The sequence below is a fragment of the Canis lupus genome, chromosome 1, assembly GCF_048164855.1.
Source record: "Canis lupus baileyi chromosome 1, mCanLup2.hap1, whole genome shotgun sequence".
NCBI lineage: Eukaryota > Metazoa > Chordata > Mammalia > Carnivora > Canidae > Canis > Canis lupus.
In genome coordinates, this window is record NC_132838.1 from 123,174,987 (window position 1) to 123,194,681 (window position 19,695).

General features: G+C 40.6%; 1 long non-coding RNA gene across 18 annotated transcripts in view; it reads left to right on the plus strand.

Annotated features, from left to right (window-relative positions):
- Nucleotides 1-14,168, plus strand: part of LOC140608362 (uncharacterized) — a 54,478-nt gene extending 40,310 nt beyond the window's left edge. For 7 of the 18 annotated variants that reach the window (XR_012010381.1, XR_012010393.1, XR_012010378.1 and 4 more), the window contains 4 exons: nucleotides 12,114-12,224; nucleotides 12,611-12,768; nucleotides 13,405-13,616; nucleotides 13,747-13,921. This is a non-coding gene — a long non-coding RNA (uncharacterized lncRNA). Of the gene's footprint in view, nucleotides 1-12,113; nucleotides 12,225-12,610; nucleotides 12,769-13,404; nucleotides 13,617-13,746 lie in introns of all 18 variants that reach the window. The other 11 variants (XR_012010404.1, XR_012010387.1, XR_012010407.1 and 8 more) reach the window with 3 other exon arrangements.
- The last annotated feature ends 5,527 nt before the right edge of the window (nucleotides 14,169-19,695 follow it).

The window sequence follows — 19,695 nt, forward strand, 5'->3', positions numbered from 1 at the left end:
AACAGGCATTCAGATGCAAAAGATATGGAAGACCCCGCCTAAAATCAACAAAAAACAATCAACACCCCAACATATAATAATGAAACTTGCAAATTTCAAAGATAAAGAGAACAGTTTAAAATAAGCTTGAGACAAAAGATTCTTAACTTATATAGGGAGAAATATCAGATTAACATCAGACCTATCCACAGAAACCTAGCAGACCAGAAAGGGCTGGTAGGGTATATTCAGGATACTAAACAAGAAAAACATGCAACCAAGAATACTTTATCCAGCAAGGCTGTCATTCAGAATAGAAGGACAGATAAAGAGCTTCCAAGACAGACAGAAGCTGAAATATGTGACCCACCACACTGGCTCTGCAAGAAATATTAAGGGGGACCTTGTGAGTGAAGGAGGGAGCCCAAAGAAACAATCTGAAGAAACAGGGACTGTATAGGTAACACTGACACTAAATTCATATATTTCAATAGTTACTCTGAATGTGAATGGGCTAAATGATCCCATCAAAAGACACATATTGGACTGGATAATAGCATCTATATGCTATTTACAAGAGATTCATTTTAGACCAAAGGCCACCTCCAGACTGACAATGAGGGAGTGGAGAACCATTTACCATTCAAATGGTCCTCAAAAGAAAGCTGGGGTAATAATCCTCATCACAGATAAATTAGATTTTTTTAAGATTATTTATTTATTCATGAGAGACACAGAGAGAGAGAGACAGAGACATAGGCAGAGGGAGAAGCAAGCTCCTTGTGGGGAGCTGGATGCAAGACTCAAACCCAGGACCCTGGGATCATGGCCCAAAGGCAGATGTTCAACCACTGACTCACCCAGGCATCTTCAGATAAATTAGATTTTAAACCAAAGACTGTAGTAAGAGATGAAGAGGGACACTATATCATACTTAAAGGGTCTATCTAACATGAAGACCTAACAATTATGAATATTTATGCCCCTAATGTGGGAGCAGCCAAGTATATTGATCAATTAATAACCAAAGTAAAGAGATACATAAATAATAATACAATAATAGTAGGAGACATCAAAATGGCACTCTCAGCAAAAGACAGATCTTCTAAGCAGAAAATCACCAAAGAAACAAGGGCCTTGAAAGACACACCAGACCAGATGTATTTCACAGATATATACAGAGTATGACCTTCTGATGCAACTGAATACACATTCTTCTCAAGTGCACACTGAATTTTCTCCAGCATAGACCACATACTGGGTCACAAATCAGGTCTCAACCAATACCAAAAGAATACGATTATTCCCTGCATGTTTTCAGACCACAATGCTTTGAAGCTAGAACTCAATTGCAGTAAGAAATTTGGAAGGAAGTCAAACACTTGGAAGCTAAAGAGTATGTTATTAAAAGATGGATGAGTCAGCCTGGAAATTAGAGAAGAATATTAAATATTCATGGAAACTAATGAAAATGAAAGTACAACTGTTCAAAATCTTTGGGATACAGCAAAGACGGTCATAAGAGGCAAATACATCGCAACACAAGCCTCCCTGAAAAAATTCAAAAAAATAATCTCAAATACACAAGCTAACCTTACACCTAAAGGAACTGTAGAAAGAATAGCAAATAAAGCCTAAACCAGCAGAAGAAGATTGCTAATAAAGATTAGAGTAGAACTCAATGAAATAGAGACCAGAAGAACTGTAGAAAAGATCAATAAACCAGGAACTTGTTCATTGAAAGAATTGATAAGATAGATAAACCCCTAGCCAGACTTATTTTAAAATAATAGAGAAAAGACTCAAATTAATAAAATCACAAATGAAAAAGAAGACATCACAACCAATACCAAGGATATACAAATTATTTTAAAAACGTATTATGAGCAACTATATGCCAAAAATTAGACAATCTGGAAGAAATGGATGCATTTCTGGAAACCTAAATTACCAAAACTGGAAAGGAAGAAATAGAAAACCTGAACAGGTCAATAACCAGCGAGGAAATTGAAGCAGTCATCAAAAGCCTCCCAAGACACAAAACTCCAGGGCCACATGGCTTCCCAGGGCAATTCTGACAAATATTTAAAGAAGAAATAATATCTACTCTACTAAAGCTGTTTCAGAAGATAGAAATGAAGAGACTACTTCCAAACTCATTTTATGAGGCCAGCATGACCTTGATCTCAAAACCAGATAACGACCCCATCAAAAAGGAAAATTGCAGACCAATATCCCTGATCAACATAGATGCAAAAATTCTCACCAAGATACTAGCCAAAAGGATCCAACAGTACATTAAGAGGATTATTCACCACGACCAAGTGGAATTTATCCCTGGGATGCAAGGATGGTTCAACATTCATAAAAAAAAAATCAATGTGATAAATCACGTTAAGAAGAGACAAGAACCATATGATCCTCTCAATAGATGCAGAGAAAGAATTTAACAAAATTCAGCATCCATTCATGATTAAAACTCTTCAAAAGTGTAGGGATAGAGGGAATTTTTCTCAATATCATAAAAGCCATTTATGAAAAGCCCACAGAAAATATCATTCACGGGGAAAACCTGAGAGCCTTTCCCCTAAGGTCAGGAACATGACAGGAATGCCCACTCTCACCACTGTTATTCAACATAGTACTAGAAGTCCTAGCCTTATCAGTCAGACAACAAGAAGAAATTAAAAGGATTCAAATGGACAAAGAAGAAATCAAACTCTCCCTCTTCGCAGATGACATGATATTGTATGTAGAAAACCCAAAAGACTCCACCCCAAGATTGCTAGAACTCATACCACAATTCAGTAATGTGGGAGGATACAAAAATCAATGCCCAGAAGTCAGTGGCATTTCTATACACTAACAATGAGACTGAAGAAAGAGAAATTAAACATCAATCCCATTTACAATTGCACCCAAAAGCATAAGATACCTAGGAATAAACCTAACCAAAGAGGTAAAGGATCTCTACCCTAAAAACTACACTTCTGAAAGAATTTGAGAAAGATGTAATGAGGTGGAAAAACATTCCATGCTCATGGATTGGAAGAATAAATATTGTAAAAATGTCTATGCTCCCCAAGGCAATCTACACTTTTATTGCAATCCCTATCAAAATACCATGGACTTTTTAACAGATTTGGAACAAATAATCCTAAGATTTATGTGGAACCAGAAAAGACGCTGAATATCCAGAGGAAGGTTGAAAAAGAAAACCAAAGCCAAGGGCATCACAATGCCGACTTCAAGCTGTACTACAAAGCCGTGGTCATCAAGACGGTGTGGTACCGGCACAAAAACAGACACATAAATCAATGCAATGGAATATAGAACCCAGAATGGGCCCTCAACTCTATGGTCAACTAATATTCGATAAAGGAGGAAAGATTGTCCACTGAAAAAAAGACAGTCTCTTCAATAAATGGTGTTGGGAAAATTGGACAGCCACGTGCAAAAGAATGAAACTAGAGCATTCTCTTACACCAGACACAAAGATACACTCAAAGTGGTGTAAAGATCTACATGTGAGACAAGAATCCATCAGATTCGAGAGGAGAACACAGGAAACACTTTTTGAACTTGGCCAGAACAACTTATTCCTAGACACATCTATGAAGGCAAAGGAAACAAAAGCAAAAATGAACTATTGGGACTTCATCAAGATAAAAAGCTTCTGCACAGCAAAGGAAACAATCAGCAAAACTAAAAGACAACCTACATAATAGGGGAATATATTTTCAAGTGACATATCAGATAAAGGGCTAGTATCCAAGATCTATAAAGAACTTCTCAAACTCAACACCCAAGGAACAGAAAATCCAGTCAAGAAATGGACAGAACACAAGAAGAGACATTTTCCAAACAAGACACACACACGGCCAACAGTCACATGAAAAAATTCTCTGCATCACTTCTCCTCAGGGAGATACAAATGAAAACCACAATGAGACACAACCTCACACCAGTGGGAATGGCTAAGGTTAACAAGACAGGAAACCACAAATGTTGGAGAGGATGTGGAGAAAGGGGAACCCTCTTGCACTGTTGGTGGGAATGTGAACTGGTGCAGCCACTCTGGAAAACTGTGTGGAGGTTCCTCAAAGAGTTAACAATAGAGCTGCCCTACAACCCAGCAATTGCAGTACAGGGTATTCACCCCAAAGACACAGATGTAGTGAAACACCTGGACACCTGCACCCCAATGTTTATAGCAGCCATGTTCACAGTAGCCAAACTGTGGGAGGAACCACGATGTCCTTCGACAGATGATGGATAAAGAAGATGTGGTCTCTGTATACAATGGAATATCCCTCAGTCATCAGAAAGGACTAATACCCACCATTTGCTGCGATGTGGACGGAACTGGAGGGTATGATGCTGAGTGAAGTAAGTCAGTTGGAGAAGGACAATCATCATATGGTTTCACTCATATGTGGAATATAAAAAATAGTGAAAGGGATCATGAGGGAAAGGAGGGAAACTGCTTGGGTAAAAATTAGAGAGGGAGATAAACTATGAGAGACTCCTAACTCTGGGGAACAAATAAAGGGCTGTGGAAGGGGAGGAGGGTGGGGGGATGAGGTGACTGGGTGACAGACACTATGGAGGGCACTTGATGGGATGAGCATTGGGCATTATACTATTTGTTGGCAAATTGAATTTAAAGTAATGAAAGTTATAAATAAATAAGCAAGCAAGAAAGCAATGAATATTATCCTAAATGTTAAAACAATTATGGCATGTTAATCAAAATCAGGTATTAGATAAAGATTTAAAAAACTAAATAAATTCAAGGGACCAGATGAAACAAGATCCCCTGCTCTTCTTTCATCTTGCCTACCTTCCTGTACCATACTGTCTTGATGGTTGCAGCTTTATAATACAGCTTGAAGGCTGGAGTTGCGATGCCACCAGCTTTGGTTTTCTTTTTTTCAACATTCCTTTGGCTATTAGAAGTCTTTTGTGGTTCCGTATAAGGTTGGGGATTGTTTATTCTAGTTCTATGAAAAATATTGATAGCATTTTGGTTTTGGTTTTGGTTTGTTTTGTTTTTATTGATAGCATTTTGATAGAGATTGCACTGAATGCATATATTGCTAGGGTGTCATTGACGTTTTTATAATATTTGTCTTTCCAATCCATGAGTATGGGGTGCTTTTCAATTTATTTGTGTCGTCCTCAGATTATTTCATAATTATTGTATAGTTTTCTGAGTACAGATCTTTTGCTTGTTTGATTACGTTTCTTTCTAGTTATCTTATGGTTTGGGAGACAATTTTAAACTGGATTGATTCATTGATTTTTTTTTCTGCTTCATTGTTAATGTATAGAAATGCAACAGACTTCTGCACATTGGTTTTATATACTCCTTTTGCTGATTCCTATATCAGTTCTGGCAATTTTAGAGTGGAAACTATTGGGTTTTCAACATAAAGCATTGTCACCTGAGAAGAATTAAAATTTAATTTCTTCTAGCTAATTTGGATGTATTTTGTTTTCGTTTTCTGTTGTTGTTGTCTGATTGCTGAGGACTTCCAGTACTATGTTGAACAACAGTGGTGAGAGTGGGCATCCCTGTCCTATTCTCAATCTTAGGGGTAAAGCTCTGCTTGTCCCTATTGAACACAATATTCATTGTGGGTTTTCATATATGGCTTTTATGATACCAAGGTTTTTTCCTTCTATCCCTAAACTTCAGAGAGCTTTAATTAAGAAAGGATGCTGTATTGTTGTCAAATGCCTTTCCTGCATCTTTTGAGAGGATCCTATGATTCTTGTCCTTTCTTTTATTAATGTTGTGTATTACACTGAATGATTTGCAGATGTTGACCATCCTTTATCCCAGGAATCAATCCTATTTGGTTGTGGTGAAAAATCCTTTTAATGTACTGTTGGATCCTATTAGCTAGTATCTTCGTGAGAATTTTTGTATCCAGGTTCATTAGCGATATTAGTCTGTAATTCTCCTTTTTGGTGGGGTCTTTTTCCAGTTTTAGGATCAAGGTAATGGAGGCCTCATAGAAAGAGCTTGGAAATTTTCCTTCCATTTGTATTTTTTGAAACAGCTTCAGAAGAATACGTTTGAAATATTTAAATGTTTGGTAGAATTCTGCTGAGGGGTCATCAGGCCCTGGATTCATGTTTGTTGGAGGTTTTTTGATGACTGCTTCAATTTCCTCACTGGTTATGAGTCTGTTCATGTTTTCTATTTCTTTGTGTTTTAGTTTGGTAGTTTATATGTTTCTAGGAATGCATCCATTTCCTCCAGATTACCTAATTTTTTGACAAGTAATTGTTCATAATATTCCCTTATAATTGTATTTCTGGGTGTTGGTTGTGATCTTTCCTCCTTCATTTATGATTTTATTGATTTAGTTCCTTTCTCTTTTCTTTTTGATAAGCTTGGCTAGGAGTTTATCGATCTTCTATTATTATTTCAAAGAATCAGCTTCTAGTTTCATTGAACTGTTCTACTGTTCTTTTTATTTCTATTTCACTGATTTCTGATCTAATCTTTTTTATTGTCTTCTCCTGCTTGGATTAGTCTTTATTTGCTTTTCTTTCTTCAGCTCATTTAGGTGTAGGTTTAGCTTGTGTATTTGAGACTTTTTCTTGTTCCTTGAGAAAGGCCTGAGTTGCTGTATACTTCCCTTTTAGGACCACCTTTGCTACATTCCAAGTTTCTGAACTGTTATGCTTTCATTTTCATTTGTTTCCATGTATTTTTTTTTTATATTCTTAAATTTCCTAGCTGACCCATTCATTCGTTAGTAGGATGTTCTTTAAACTCCATGTGTTTGCATTCCTTTCAATTTGTCTCTTGTGATTCACTTCAAGTTTTAAAGTATTGTGGTCTGAAAACATGCATGGTATAATCTCAATATTTTTATATGTTTGAGACCTGATTTGTGACCCAATATGTGATCTAATCTGGAGAATGTTCCATGGGTACTCAAGAAGAATGTGTATTCTGTTGCTTTAGGATAAAATGCTTTGAATATATCTGTTAATTCCATCTGGCCTAGTGTGACATTCAAAGCCCTGTTTCCTTGTTGATGTTCTGCTTAGATAATCTGTGCATTGCTGTGAGTGGGGTGTTAAGGTCCCCTACTATTATTGTATTATTATCAATGTGTTTCTTTAATTTGTTATTAATTGGTTTATATAATTAGTTGCTTCCAATTAAGAGCATAAATATTTGTACTTTTTACCTCTTCTTTTAGATACACCCTTTTCTTTCTTTTTTAAAAGATTTTATTTATTTATTCATGAGAGACAGAGAGGAAGAGAGGCAGAGACACAGGCAGAGGGAGAAGCAGGCTCCATACAGGGAGCCTGACATGGGACTCAATCCCCGGTTTCCAGGATCACACCCTGGGCTGAAGGTGGTGCTTAACCACAGAGCCCACCGGGCTGCCCAGATGTACCTTTTTCTTATGCTCTAGCAACCTTCTTCATTCTTTTTTATAGCCTTTGTTTAAAATCTGGTTAATCTGATATAAAGATGGGTACTCCAGCATTTTTATATCCATTAGTATGATAAATGGTTCTCCACCCCCTCACTTTCAAACTGGAGGTATCTTTGTTTTCCATATTAATCTCTTGCAGACACCATATTGATGGGCCTTGTTTTTCATCCATTCTTATACCCAGTGTCCTTTTATTGGAGCATTTAGTTCATTTACATTCAGAGTAAATATTGAAAGATATAAATTTAGTGCCATTGTATTACCAGTAATGTTTCTGTTAATTGTTAATTGTTTTGTGCTTTCTCTTCACTCAAAGGATCCTCTTTAATATTTTTTGCAGGGCTGGTTTAGAGTTCATAAATTCTTTTAGTTTTTGTTTTTCCTGTAAGCTCTTTATCACTCTTTCTATTCTGAATAACATCCTTGCTGGATAAAGTATTCTTGGCTGCATATTTTTCCCACTTAGCACATTCAATATTTCATGGCAGTCCTTTTGGGCTTGCCAGGTCTCTGTCAACTGTCTGCTACCAGCCTTATGTTTCTACCCTTGTAACTTAAGGGCCTTTTGTCCCAAGCTTCTTTCATGATTTTCTCTTTATCTCTGAAATTTGCAAGCTTCAGTATTATATAGGTCAAGGTGTGGACCTATTTTTATTGACTTTGAGGGGGATTCTCTGTGCCTCCTGGACTTGAATGCCTATTTCTTTCCCCAGATTAAGGAAGTTCTCAGCTATAATTTCTTCAAATAAAACTTCTGCCCCCCCCCCTTTTCTAGGACCCCTACTATTTGAATATTATTTCCACTTAGAGTATAACAGTTTTCTTGAGGTCTTCTTTTGTGACCTAGTAGTTGTTTTCTCTCTTTTCTCAGCTTCTTATTCTCCATAAGTTTGTCTTCTATATTCCTGACTCTTTTCTGCCTCATTTATCCTAGCAGTTAGAGTCTTGATTTTTGACTGCCTCCCAATATTTTTCATTTAATTGCATTTTTCATTTCAGAAAGATTAGATTTTATTTCTTTTAATTTCTTTTATTTTATGTAAAGGATTCTTTAATGTCTTCTCTGCTTTTTTTTAAGCCGAGCTTGTATCTTTATAATTGTTGTTTTGAGTGATGCCTGGATGGCTCAGCAGTTGAGCACCTGCCTTTGGCTCAGGGCATGATTCCGGGATCAGGGGTCAAATCCCACATTGGGCTCCCTGCATGGAGCCTGCTTCTCCCTCTGCCTGTGTCTCTGCCTCTCTCTCTCTCTCTCTGTGTGTGTGTGTCTCATGAATAAATAAATAAAATCTTTAAAAAATTTGTTGTTTTGAATTCTAGTTCCACCAACTTGTCTTTCTTATATCCGTATTGATTAAATCCTTGGCAGTGAGTTTTGCTTCCTGATCTTTCTTTTGGGATGAGTCTCTCCACCTCCTAATTATGTCTAGAAAAGAATAGATGAAAGAGAGAAAAGAAAAAATTAGCAAAAACATCAAAAACACCAGAAAAATACAAATGAAACAAGCCAGAAAAAATTGATGAAAGAAAGAAAGAAAGAAAGAAAGAAAGAAAGAAAGAAAGAAAAGAAAAGAAAAAATCAAACAAGAAATAAAACAGAAGAAAAAAATAAACTAGATTCTGAGTGTATTTTGCTTATTGTTAAAAGAATTTAGACCCAAAATAAGAAAGAAACAAAAACATATATGTATATGTTTATACGTGTGTGTGTGTGTGTGTGTGTGTATATATATATATATATGTATATAAGTATACTGTCATCTGACCTCTATGCTAAATGGTTTGGTGTTATTGATGAAGCGACTGAGGAGGAGAAAATAAATGCAGCCCAGAGGCTTCTAGCCCAGCTGCCAAAAGCAAATGTTGTTCTCTTGAGATACCTTTTTGGAGTGTTATACAACATTGAGCAACAATCCTCATCCAATCAGATGACAGCTTATAACTTATCAGTGTGTATAGCCCCAAGCATTCTTTGTCCACCTAAGTCCTGCTTTGGAATTGGAAGACAAGTATATAAAAAAGGTTTCTCTTGTACACTTTTTGATTGAAAATTGCCTCAAGATATTTGGAGAAGACATCACTTGTCTCTTTGGAGAGAATTCAATGAGTTGTGATAACAATGAGAAGGCTGCAGTGATAGAAAAACCGCCTGTCGAATCCAGCCAGTGAGAGTGAGAGCGATTTCCAAAAAGGCACAACTGCAGAATGATACCAAGTCCCCATCTGGCATGGGCCCATCCACCTACATGTCTACAGTTTACTAACTCACTGAAGACTGGAATCTCCATAATGACACTTGACACTTCCTTTTTCTTTATTTTGCCAATGAATGAAAATGAACCCCTTTCAAGACCCAGCTATTTCCATTTAAAGTTTTTCCTGGGTCCCATATATTCATGTGGAGGATATCCTCCCACAAAATATCTCCTCTATCTTCAATGTCTGCCATATCTATCATATTACATACTTTTGTATTGTAAAAAATATATATATAGATATATATATAGATATATATATATATCTATATATATATATATATCTCACAAGAATAATTTCTCAAGCAGTTCAGTATTTTATGTCCATCTGTTATGCTTTCTCCTATGTTATAAAATGTGTTTCACATATTTTAGATTTTTAACCCAAACTGTGTTATACTAATTGCAGGATAAAGTAGGTCTCCTACATCTTTCCAAGGTAATATGACATAAATATCTACTTCATTTTGCAAATGTCTTCCATCTGTTACTATAAATAAGATATAGATTAGGTAGGGAAGTAGCAACTCCGAGTTCTGGTATACGATATTCAGTGAAAATCAAGTTGGCTAATTTTTATAGAATGATATATTATAAAAATAAGTTTCAGCAGTAAATAATCTTGGATATAAATACATCTGCAGCAAAACCATAGGCTAGGTTTGTATTCACTGACTTACAGAGAGTTGCATTAGGGCAAGGACTATATATACTGAATTATAATAGCAAGGGGTGGCATCACTGTCTACATTTCCTATTTCCCATTCAGTTTGAAATTATCTACTTACCAATTTCTGCCAAAGGAGTCCATTTACTTTTAATTGGCACAGTTTATTTCCTCCTGTACAGATTTTGAAATTTTTAATTCCTTTTTCCATTGATTGCCATAATATGATTTCTCATCTGATAACCTGTTTATGTAATGATTTAGATAAGTTCTTATATTAAATAATGTGTTCTTGTAATAACCCAGTTAGGTCATGAGGTATCCCTATGTATTTTGGAATTAGTTGCTAATATTTATTTGAGTTGCTAATATTTTAAGATGGCATTTGTGTTTATGACTGAGATGGCCTCTAAAAATTCGCTGACACTATCTTTAGGCATTTAGATCATATTAAGATAGTTTTGGAATAAATTACGTATGCCAGCTTAAAAAAGGGGGGGGTGGATTGTCTGCTGCGGTTGGGAGACTGGGAGCTTGGAAGAAAGGAGGAAGAGAAACGAACCACGCAGGGGCTGGGGATGAGAAAACCGACGCACAGAAAGCTGGTGCCTTGCCCAGGGCCTCGTCCCTCAGCTCCCGGACCTCCTGCAGCCCCCTCTTCGCCTGGCTCCAGTTCCACGACGCCTCTCCCAGCAGCCGCTCTGTCTCCAGCAGCAGCTGTTCCGACTCGGAATTAGGGGGAGACCAAGGGGGGGGTCCTTGGCCTTCCGCTTCCCGTCTCCCAGGCCCTGAACCTCTGCCAGCAGCTCCTGAGTCTTTTCCAGTTTCCTGGCTACCAGGTCCACCCTGAAGCTATGGGCGCAGGAGGTGCGCTCCTCGGGGGAAGGCTCCTCCTCCTGGATCAAGTCCAAGACCTCCCCAAGAGTGCCTTTCTTCTCCATCTCGTGGACTCTGAGCATCATTTGGGGTTTGGCACACACGGGATGCTCCACGGCGCACAGTAATCGGTGCCCTCCCAGCCACACACCTCAACCGCCTCTGCTCTAAAGAGCCACAACCCCTTGCCTTACAGGAAAACTTGTTCTACTTCCAGAATACCGTAATAAAAAAAAAAAAAAAAAAAAATACGGGTATTAAAAAAAAATTTGAGAAACTCAAATTTATATATATATATATATATACACACACACACACACAAATAAAAGAAAAGCAATGAAGGAAACAAAAAAGAAATATATATAATATATTATTATATATACTATGTATAACTAAAAATTTTTAAAAATTGATAAAATAAGAAAATAGCTGAAAAATATAAAACTGAAAGCTAAAGAATAATTTAAAAAAAAAAAAAAACAAATGCTATATACTGTTTTTCCAAAGAGCTGAAGTTTTGCAGTTGTCTATGATCAGTAAACTTGATGTTAGTTAGTTGTTCCTGCTAGTCTGGGGGAGGGGCCTGTTGTGCTGATTCTCAAGTGTCCTTGACTGGATGGAATTGGGCCTCCCTTACCAAGGGATCAGGCTCAGAATAAGTGGCCCTGAATTGCATTATGTGGTGTTGTTTTGCTCCCTGAAGGATTTCAGCACTGATGGAGGGCGGTAATGAAAATGATGGCACTCTAATTTCTAGCCCTGGAGCTGAAATTTCACACCCCCCAGTCTTCAGTGAGCCCTCACAGAGAAACAGTCAATCACTTTTGTCTCTCTGGTTTCTGTTCCAACTCTGTGTTCACCCAGTCTGTGACTCAGCATTTTACCTCAAGCATGGGATGCAGTTTCCATTCCTCAAACTTTATGGACTCTTGCTATAGGAACTGAACTCATTCCTCCTGAAGGCCAACTGAACAGGCAAGTGGCTGACTCACTGGCTGTTCGCTTGTTCGTTCGTTCATTAATTTTCAACAGATTCCCAGAAAGTCAAACCCTAAATAGAGTCTTTTGACTAATTAATGTAGTTTATTTGGTATTTTAAGTTACATGGGAAGCATTGTCAAACACATAATGATAAGCCCTCTTAGATTATATTAGGTGCGTGAATGTTATAGCTGTTCCAAAAATTAAATGAAATTCCTAATGTTTTAATATGTCCTGGTACAGTGTAATTAGGGTTCTATTCAAATTGTTAAAATACTGTGTGTTACAAAAAATAATCAAATCTTCTTATCAACTGCACCATAATGAACTGTCATTGGGTCTTTAACCACATCCATTTTTTACTCCTATGTCATTTACAGGTATTGTTCTGATGCTCTTGCAAAAATAGGGTTCAGCTTCAAGAAGATTCACAACAAAGACTTTTGACAAATACCGGTTTCTGGTCACCCAAAGATCATAAAACTAAAGTATGAATTTCCAGAACTAAAGAAAAAGCTGCATTCAAACAGAACAAAAAGTAATAAATAACATGGAACTGAATGAATTCAGGAAAAATGATGATTGATTTGTTTGTTTCTCTATATGGAAAAAGATGACTGTTTTTAATGACTCTTGTTCAAAACATTGTTGATCTCTTCATGTTAGCTCTTCCAGATTTTATTCATTTATTTATTCATGAGGAACACAGAAAGGGGGGAGGGGCAGAGACCTAGGCAGAGGGAGAAGCAGACTCCATGCCGAGCCTGATGTGGGACTCAATCCCAGATTCCGGGATCATGCCCTGAGCCAAAGGCAGATGCTCAACCACTGAGCCGCTCAGGCGTCCCTGCTCTTCCAGATTGAAGGAAACTTTATCTCTAGAGATATCTATAACTTACAGAAATTTTATGAAAATGTTGTTTTGTAAACAAAATATTTTTTTCTACCTACCTGTAACCCTCCAGAATTCAGAAACTTTCAGTGGGTATTCTTTTTTTGTGTGTGGCAATTGTAAATCATCTGCATAAATCCTGTGGGAATCTGTTTTCGCTGTAACAAGACACCATTGTTACAGGATTGGTTGGATTACCAAGGCCTTGACTAAAATGTTATTTTTTTTCCTCCCCAGCCCACCAAGATTTTATTTTTAAAGTAATCTCTGCTTCCAACATAGGGCTCAAACTCACAACCTTGAGGTCAAGAGTCGTGCTGTCTACTGTCGGAGCAGGCCAGGTGCCCCTGAAATCTCATCTTTAGACGAGATGCATAGACTCAGATAGGATCAGACAGCTTGGAGAAACTCAGATCGACTTTCTGGAACTTATCAAGCCCTTGGAAACTGTTGACCTGATACCTTCCTTCCAGAGTTCCCCACAGCCTGACCAGGTGAGTCAAGAGTGCCACCTCCTGGCAAATGAAACCAAGAGTCAGATGCTTAACCCAACTGAGCCTCCCAGGTTCCCCTAAAAAGTGCTTTTAAATGCTGAAGTTCTTCCTTCCTGCCTTGCCTTTACAGGGACGAGGACACCTATGCCTCCTACCATTGACCGTCTGTCTACTTGGAGAGGAAGAAAGTATTCTAGATTGCTGAACCCTAGTTTTCCATGCTGCAGATGACAGGACATCCTCCAATCTGACCAAGGAACTCCCTCACTCTGAGCCAAGGACAAGAGATCTTGTTGTTTTACTTATTTTTTATTTTTATTTTTTTAAGATTTTATTTATCTGTTCATGAGAGACACACAGAGAGGCAGAGACACAGGCAAAGGGAGAAACAGGTTCCACTCCGGGACCCTGACGTGGGACTTGATCCTGGGACTCCAGGATCATGCCCTGGGCCAAAGGCAGGCGCTAAACCACTGAGCCACCCAGGGATCCCTGTTGTTTTGTTTTAAGTTGTGGTTAAAAATAGACATCGCCTACAATTGAACATTTTAACTGTTTCTATGCATAGAGTTCAGTAATATTAGGTATGTTCATATCCTCCTTGCTGCGTTATCTTTCCATTCAATTTTTTTCAAAGAGCTAAACATTACATGCTTATTTTAAAAATATTTTATTTATTTACTTTACACAGAGAGAGAGTGAACACAAGCAGGGGAGCAGCAGGCAGAGGGAGAGGGAGAAGCAGGCTCCCTACTGAACAGGAAGCTGGAAGCAATGGTGAGGGGCTCAATCCCACAACCCTGGGATCATGACCTGAGCCAAAGGCAGATGCTTAACTGAACAAGCTACCCAGGCACCCTATACAGACTTAATCTTTTTAAAGTTCGTTTATTCATTTTTCATTATCTCTAGACCCAACATAAGGCTCAAACTCACAGCCCTGACTGAGATCAAGAGTTTAGTACTCTAGTACTCTTCTGATGGACCTGCCCAGGTGCTCCTTCCACTTCATTTTTTCAAGAATCCTGGGATCATGTCTCAGAGTCACCATTTCTCCGGTGAGGCCCCCTACTCGACCCTCCATGCGGAGGTGCCATATGTCGGGCTGGTTCATGTTTCTCCATCTTCCTTCCTCCTTTTAGGAGACAGAAGGTGGTTTGTGAAACAGCCAGTGACTGTGGAATGAGACTGAGGATTTCCCTTGGAAAGTGGGTGTGAGAGAGAGGAAAGGTTGATGGAGAACCAGCAAACTGTTGGCGTTGCTTTAGAGGCAGGGGTGTGCTTGCTGGGCCCTCACCCAGGGTGGATGAGTCAGAATTGTCCCCTCCCTTAGTCCTTCGCCCTTATCAATCTATGCCTGTGTTTGGTCTCTGAACCCTAAGACAACACCATCATGTGTTTAAGTTCCCTTCAGACTCAGCAGGCCGCACCATGCCACGCCCTCCCAGATGCACCCCCACCCCTGGATAGGATTAGAGTGAGATGTCATCCTCCACATCCAGGATTCCCAAATGGTTTATTGGGATTTCCTGGGTTAGGAAACCAGGAGGGGATTCTTTGCCCCCAGACAAGGTGAACTCTTCAGACATCCTCTTTCCTCTTCCCCTTCCTCTTCCCACTCTCTCCCTGCTCTGCCCTCCCCTGCCCTCCCCACAGTTTGGAAGCTGCAGCCTGAGGGTTGGGGGAGTTGAAGAAAGCCATTCTAAGGAGAGGAGTCCCAGGCTCCAACATTAACAGATAGCCTTGTGCATTTGAATGAAATGACTGGATGAGGCCCATTGGAATGGATGACCCTGAATCTCCCTTCAGCTGCCCGCCATCCCCCACCCCTAACTTTGAGTCCTCCACGGGATTTGGGAACAGAAGACCCTGTGTGTGTGTGTGTGTGTGTGTGTGTGCGCGCGCGCGCATGTGCTGAGGGTGGTAGGGCATGTTCACGCTGGCTCCTGCAATTTAGTTCATTCTGGGAATGTTCTGTTCTTTCTGAGATGAGCAAAGCTAAACTCCTCCCATTGCCTAGTTCTTTAAAAGCCTGATTCTCTTGTTTTCTTGGTGAATGGACTGACCCACATCCTCCCATCCCACCAGACCCATTGTGTGAATACTTCCACTTGAAGAGTTCTTTTACCTCCTCCAGAAAACAAACAACAGCCACCCACACCCACCCCATTGTCACAGATACACAACCAACAAAACAAAAATCCTGCTGACCTCCTTCTGCCTCAATCTACTGTAGAGTCACTCTCTTAGACATGGTTTAAGCTCAATAACTTGATGCTATCTCCCTTTCTCTAGCACAATTCCATCCTCCATTAGGCCCATATTATAATTGCATGACTACACTACTCACATGAGCTGGAGACAATATGCTAAAGTGATCGGATGGTAGTGCTGTCAATTTGAAAGGACCTACACATCAAGGCGTCCATAAACATGGTCCCTGGAAGTCTTTGACATTCACATGCCTCTGATGAAATCATTGTTCTGGAAACTTCAGCATCTATAGCCGATCTTGTCCATGTTCTTCTAACCTTTATTCACCCTCTGTTCACCTGATACTTTGCCTGATTGTTCACAGAGAAATTAGATCTCATCCTACAAGAGCTGAATCTGAATCCTCTGCTCACCCTGAAAAGAATATGCACAGGTCTGCACCTGTCTTATCCTTCTCCACTGTGTCTGAAGAAAATGTGGCCCGCCCTCCCTCCTCCTGTCAAAAGTCAAACCCGAGATAAGATTTGGATATAAAGGAAACTAGAATACTGTTTTGAACTACAGATACTTTCAAAAAGTAGCCACAGAGGCGGCAGCAAAGAAACACACACAAAACACACCTCCTCCCCCCAGCAGGTGGAAGGAGGGTGTGCTGACTCCCTTCATTTTTCTCCTGAGAAGCACACCCCCTCGCATGCCCCTGGAAGGTGCCTTGGAGGGGAGCACCAGGAGGGGAGTGATTGACATTCTTATCTTCAAGGACAGGAAGTTGAGCATGACATGAGAATTCTGGACAAACAGATCTTGTTATTAAAAAGGAAAAAAATCCTTATGTTTTTTTAGTTGAGTTACTCTTCCACAACTTCTTCTCCTTGTTCAACCCAACAGACAAGCATTTAGGGTTTGCCACTCCTCAGAGTCTTGTTTTGCTCTGGAGGGCTATGCCATGTGAAGCTTGTCAGGGAGAAATTCATCCACTCTTTTTCCCATTTGTCCATTGGACATCAAGGTCATCCTTGGGGTTGGGCCCCAGATGCTGAGAGGGTGGAGGTCAAGGTGGTGCCTCTGGGATGTTATCCTTTCCAGCATCTTTGAATTCAACCTCCTTCATGGCCTTCCTCTTCCCTTCAGGGCACTGCCCCGCTTTCAGCCACCATCTAAAGAAATGGCTGGGATAGTGGTAATGCCTTTCCAAGGTGCACATGCTCTTACCGGAGGATCCAGTGATCCCACTCCCAGGGATCAGCCCCTGGTGACACAGAGGAGATGAAAGCAGATGGCTGCACAGAAGCCCCACACACAGACATTCACAGCACCTGTTTTCGTGATTGCCTGGACTTGAAGGTAACTGACAGAGAAGTCCCTTGGTAGGTGAATGGCTCCCCAGGCTGGGGTACACCCGGGTCACAGAGTGTTTTTGGAAGGTGTTGAAAAGAAACAAGAGAGTTATGGAGCCATGGAGAGCCAGGAGGGGAACCTTTCCCATGTGGGTCTTCCCGACTGAGAAAAGCATATCTGAAAAGACAACTCTGTATGTAGGTACCTTATGATTCCAATTCCATGTGACTTGGAGAAGGCCAGACTCTGGAGAGGGTGACAAGAGTGGAAGGCCTGGAGAGCAGAGTCCAGAACTGTGGCGGCCAACATTGGTCAACTCTTTGACTGAGTTGTAGTGGAAGGACTTCAGTGAGCACTGTAACCTGTGGAGGCATAGTGTGCTTCCAGAAAATCTCGAGGAAAAGTATTGGCAACAGGAGTAGTTGTTGGGTCAGGCTCTAAAGGGAAGGGTGGAGTCAACTAGGGGGCATGAAAGCTGGAAGTAAATGTCTTCTCCCAGAACATGGAGGCATCAAAGTAGTTCCAGACAACACTGATCATTTCTGACTTAGAGATGGTGACATTCTCAGAAAATATGTAGACTGAAATAAATAGTCATCAAAAGGGCATGTGAAACTGTGAAACTACCCATTCCACTGACGTGAAATTTTGCATCATGTAAATAATTTCCAAGTCCAAAAATATTCAGACTGATGAAAGAAAGAAAGAAAGAAAGAAAGAAAGAAAGAAAGAAAGAGAAAGAAGAAAGAAAGAAAGAAAGAAAGAAAGAAAGAAAGAAAGAAAGAAAGAAAGAAAGAAAGATCAGCAGGTTGCCCGGAGTTTTGGTGGGGGTGGGGGCATGGGGGGAATGATGAATAGGCCAAGCATGGAGGATGTTTAAGGCAGTGGAACTGTTCAGAATGCCTCCATGACGGGTAAGTTACCTTTGTCAAAACCCACAGAGCTGACAACACCGAGAGGGAACCTTAGTGCCAACTCTGGACTCTGAGTGTATGATGATGATGATGCCTCAATATGGATGCAGCTATTGTGATCCATATACCAGCTCTGGCACAGATTGTCGGTGGGCTCAGGGGAGCGGGAAGCTCTGAGGGAGCACGCGTGCCCTTGTGCGTGTGGCCAGGGGGGAGGGGGGCGTTGGGGAGGACTGAGTGATGGTGCAGCAGGCAGCATGGGGGAACTTTGCATTCTCCACTCAATTTTGCTGCGAACCCAAAAATAATAATAATAATAATAATAATAATAATAATAATAATAATGCCTCATTAAACAGGCAGGCAGGAAAGCAGACAGAAACACAAAGACACAGACACACCCATGAATGAATGAACATAAAAACAGACAAGCAAACCTGATGTGGCACCGCTGAGCCAACAGTCAAGAAATAATTCTTGAGACGTTTTTGGTGCCAAGAGAACACAACCTGTGGGCAGAGAGAGCTGCGCTGGGATCATGAGGAGTAACTGATGCTATAGTTTCTAATCCGTGGGGTTAGGGACCATGTCAGTCTCCCAGGAATGGTCGCACACTGAGCAAGGTCTCTAAGACATTGGAGGGCTAGCTCCTGTCAAAGTCCGGTTATGACCTAGTATTTTCTTTAGATGTGGGGCAGTGGGCCACATGTTGAAAGAGGACCGTGATTATCTCCTGGGCGTGTGCGGTTACCAGAGTGAGGTGATGGTGACTAGAGCACAGCTACATGTGTAACACGAGAAGGAAAATCCTTGAGGAAGTGTAGGGGTGTCACACCCGGTGTGTCTGGGAGGTATGGTGGGCTGCAGGGGTGTCAGGAGACCCAATTTTAGTTCATATCTTTGGCCTTTGTTCTCTTTGTCAAGAGTGATGACGTTCCAGTGGGGACATTCTCGCAGCCATGGGGGAGGAGACCTGCTCCTCTACCCTCTCGGGGTCTCTGCCGGGGCCTAACAGGGCAGTTGACAGAAGATATGCCCAGGAGAGGGGTGTGCATGCTGCTTGGTGTTTGCATGTACACAGGAGCCTTCGCCAGAGAAGAGGAGGAATCGATCAATCTGTGAAGAATGGATGGGACAAAGGGCTTGGGCAAGGGAGAGGCAGGCCACGGAGGAGAGGGGCCAGTGGAACAAGGTTTCTCTCCGTGGATTGTTCAGACCCTCGTTCTCCCGGTTCCCTCTCCTATGTCAGGTGATTCAGAGTGTCTTTGCTCCTCCTGGTTCCAGGGAAGGTACCTTTCCCCTGGGAGTTTGAGCTCCTGCTCTCACAAAGAAAAGAAGGGTCAGGGTGTCCTTCCCGCAGCTGCTGAGTCTTCAGCGAGTGGAGTTCCAAATCACCGATGTACCAAAGCGACACCTTTTGGGGGTGACCCGGTCTGGTCTCCTTCAGGGCAGCCCTGGTCAGTGGCTCGTGAGTCCTTGTTCCTCGGAACATTCTCATCCCATCTCAGGCTCCTGTCATTCTTACCATTCCCGAGGCTCCACCACAGCAGTGCTAGCTCCTCAGCATAGGAAGTGCCCCCGTAGTTCAACCCTGGGCACTACGGGCTCTCGTT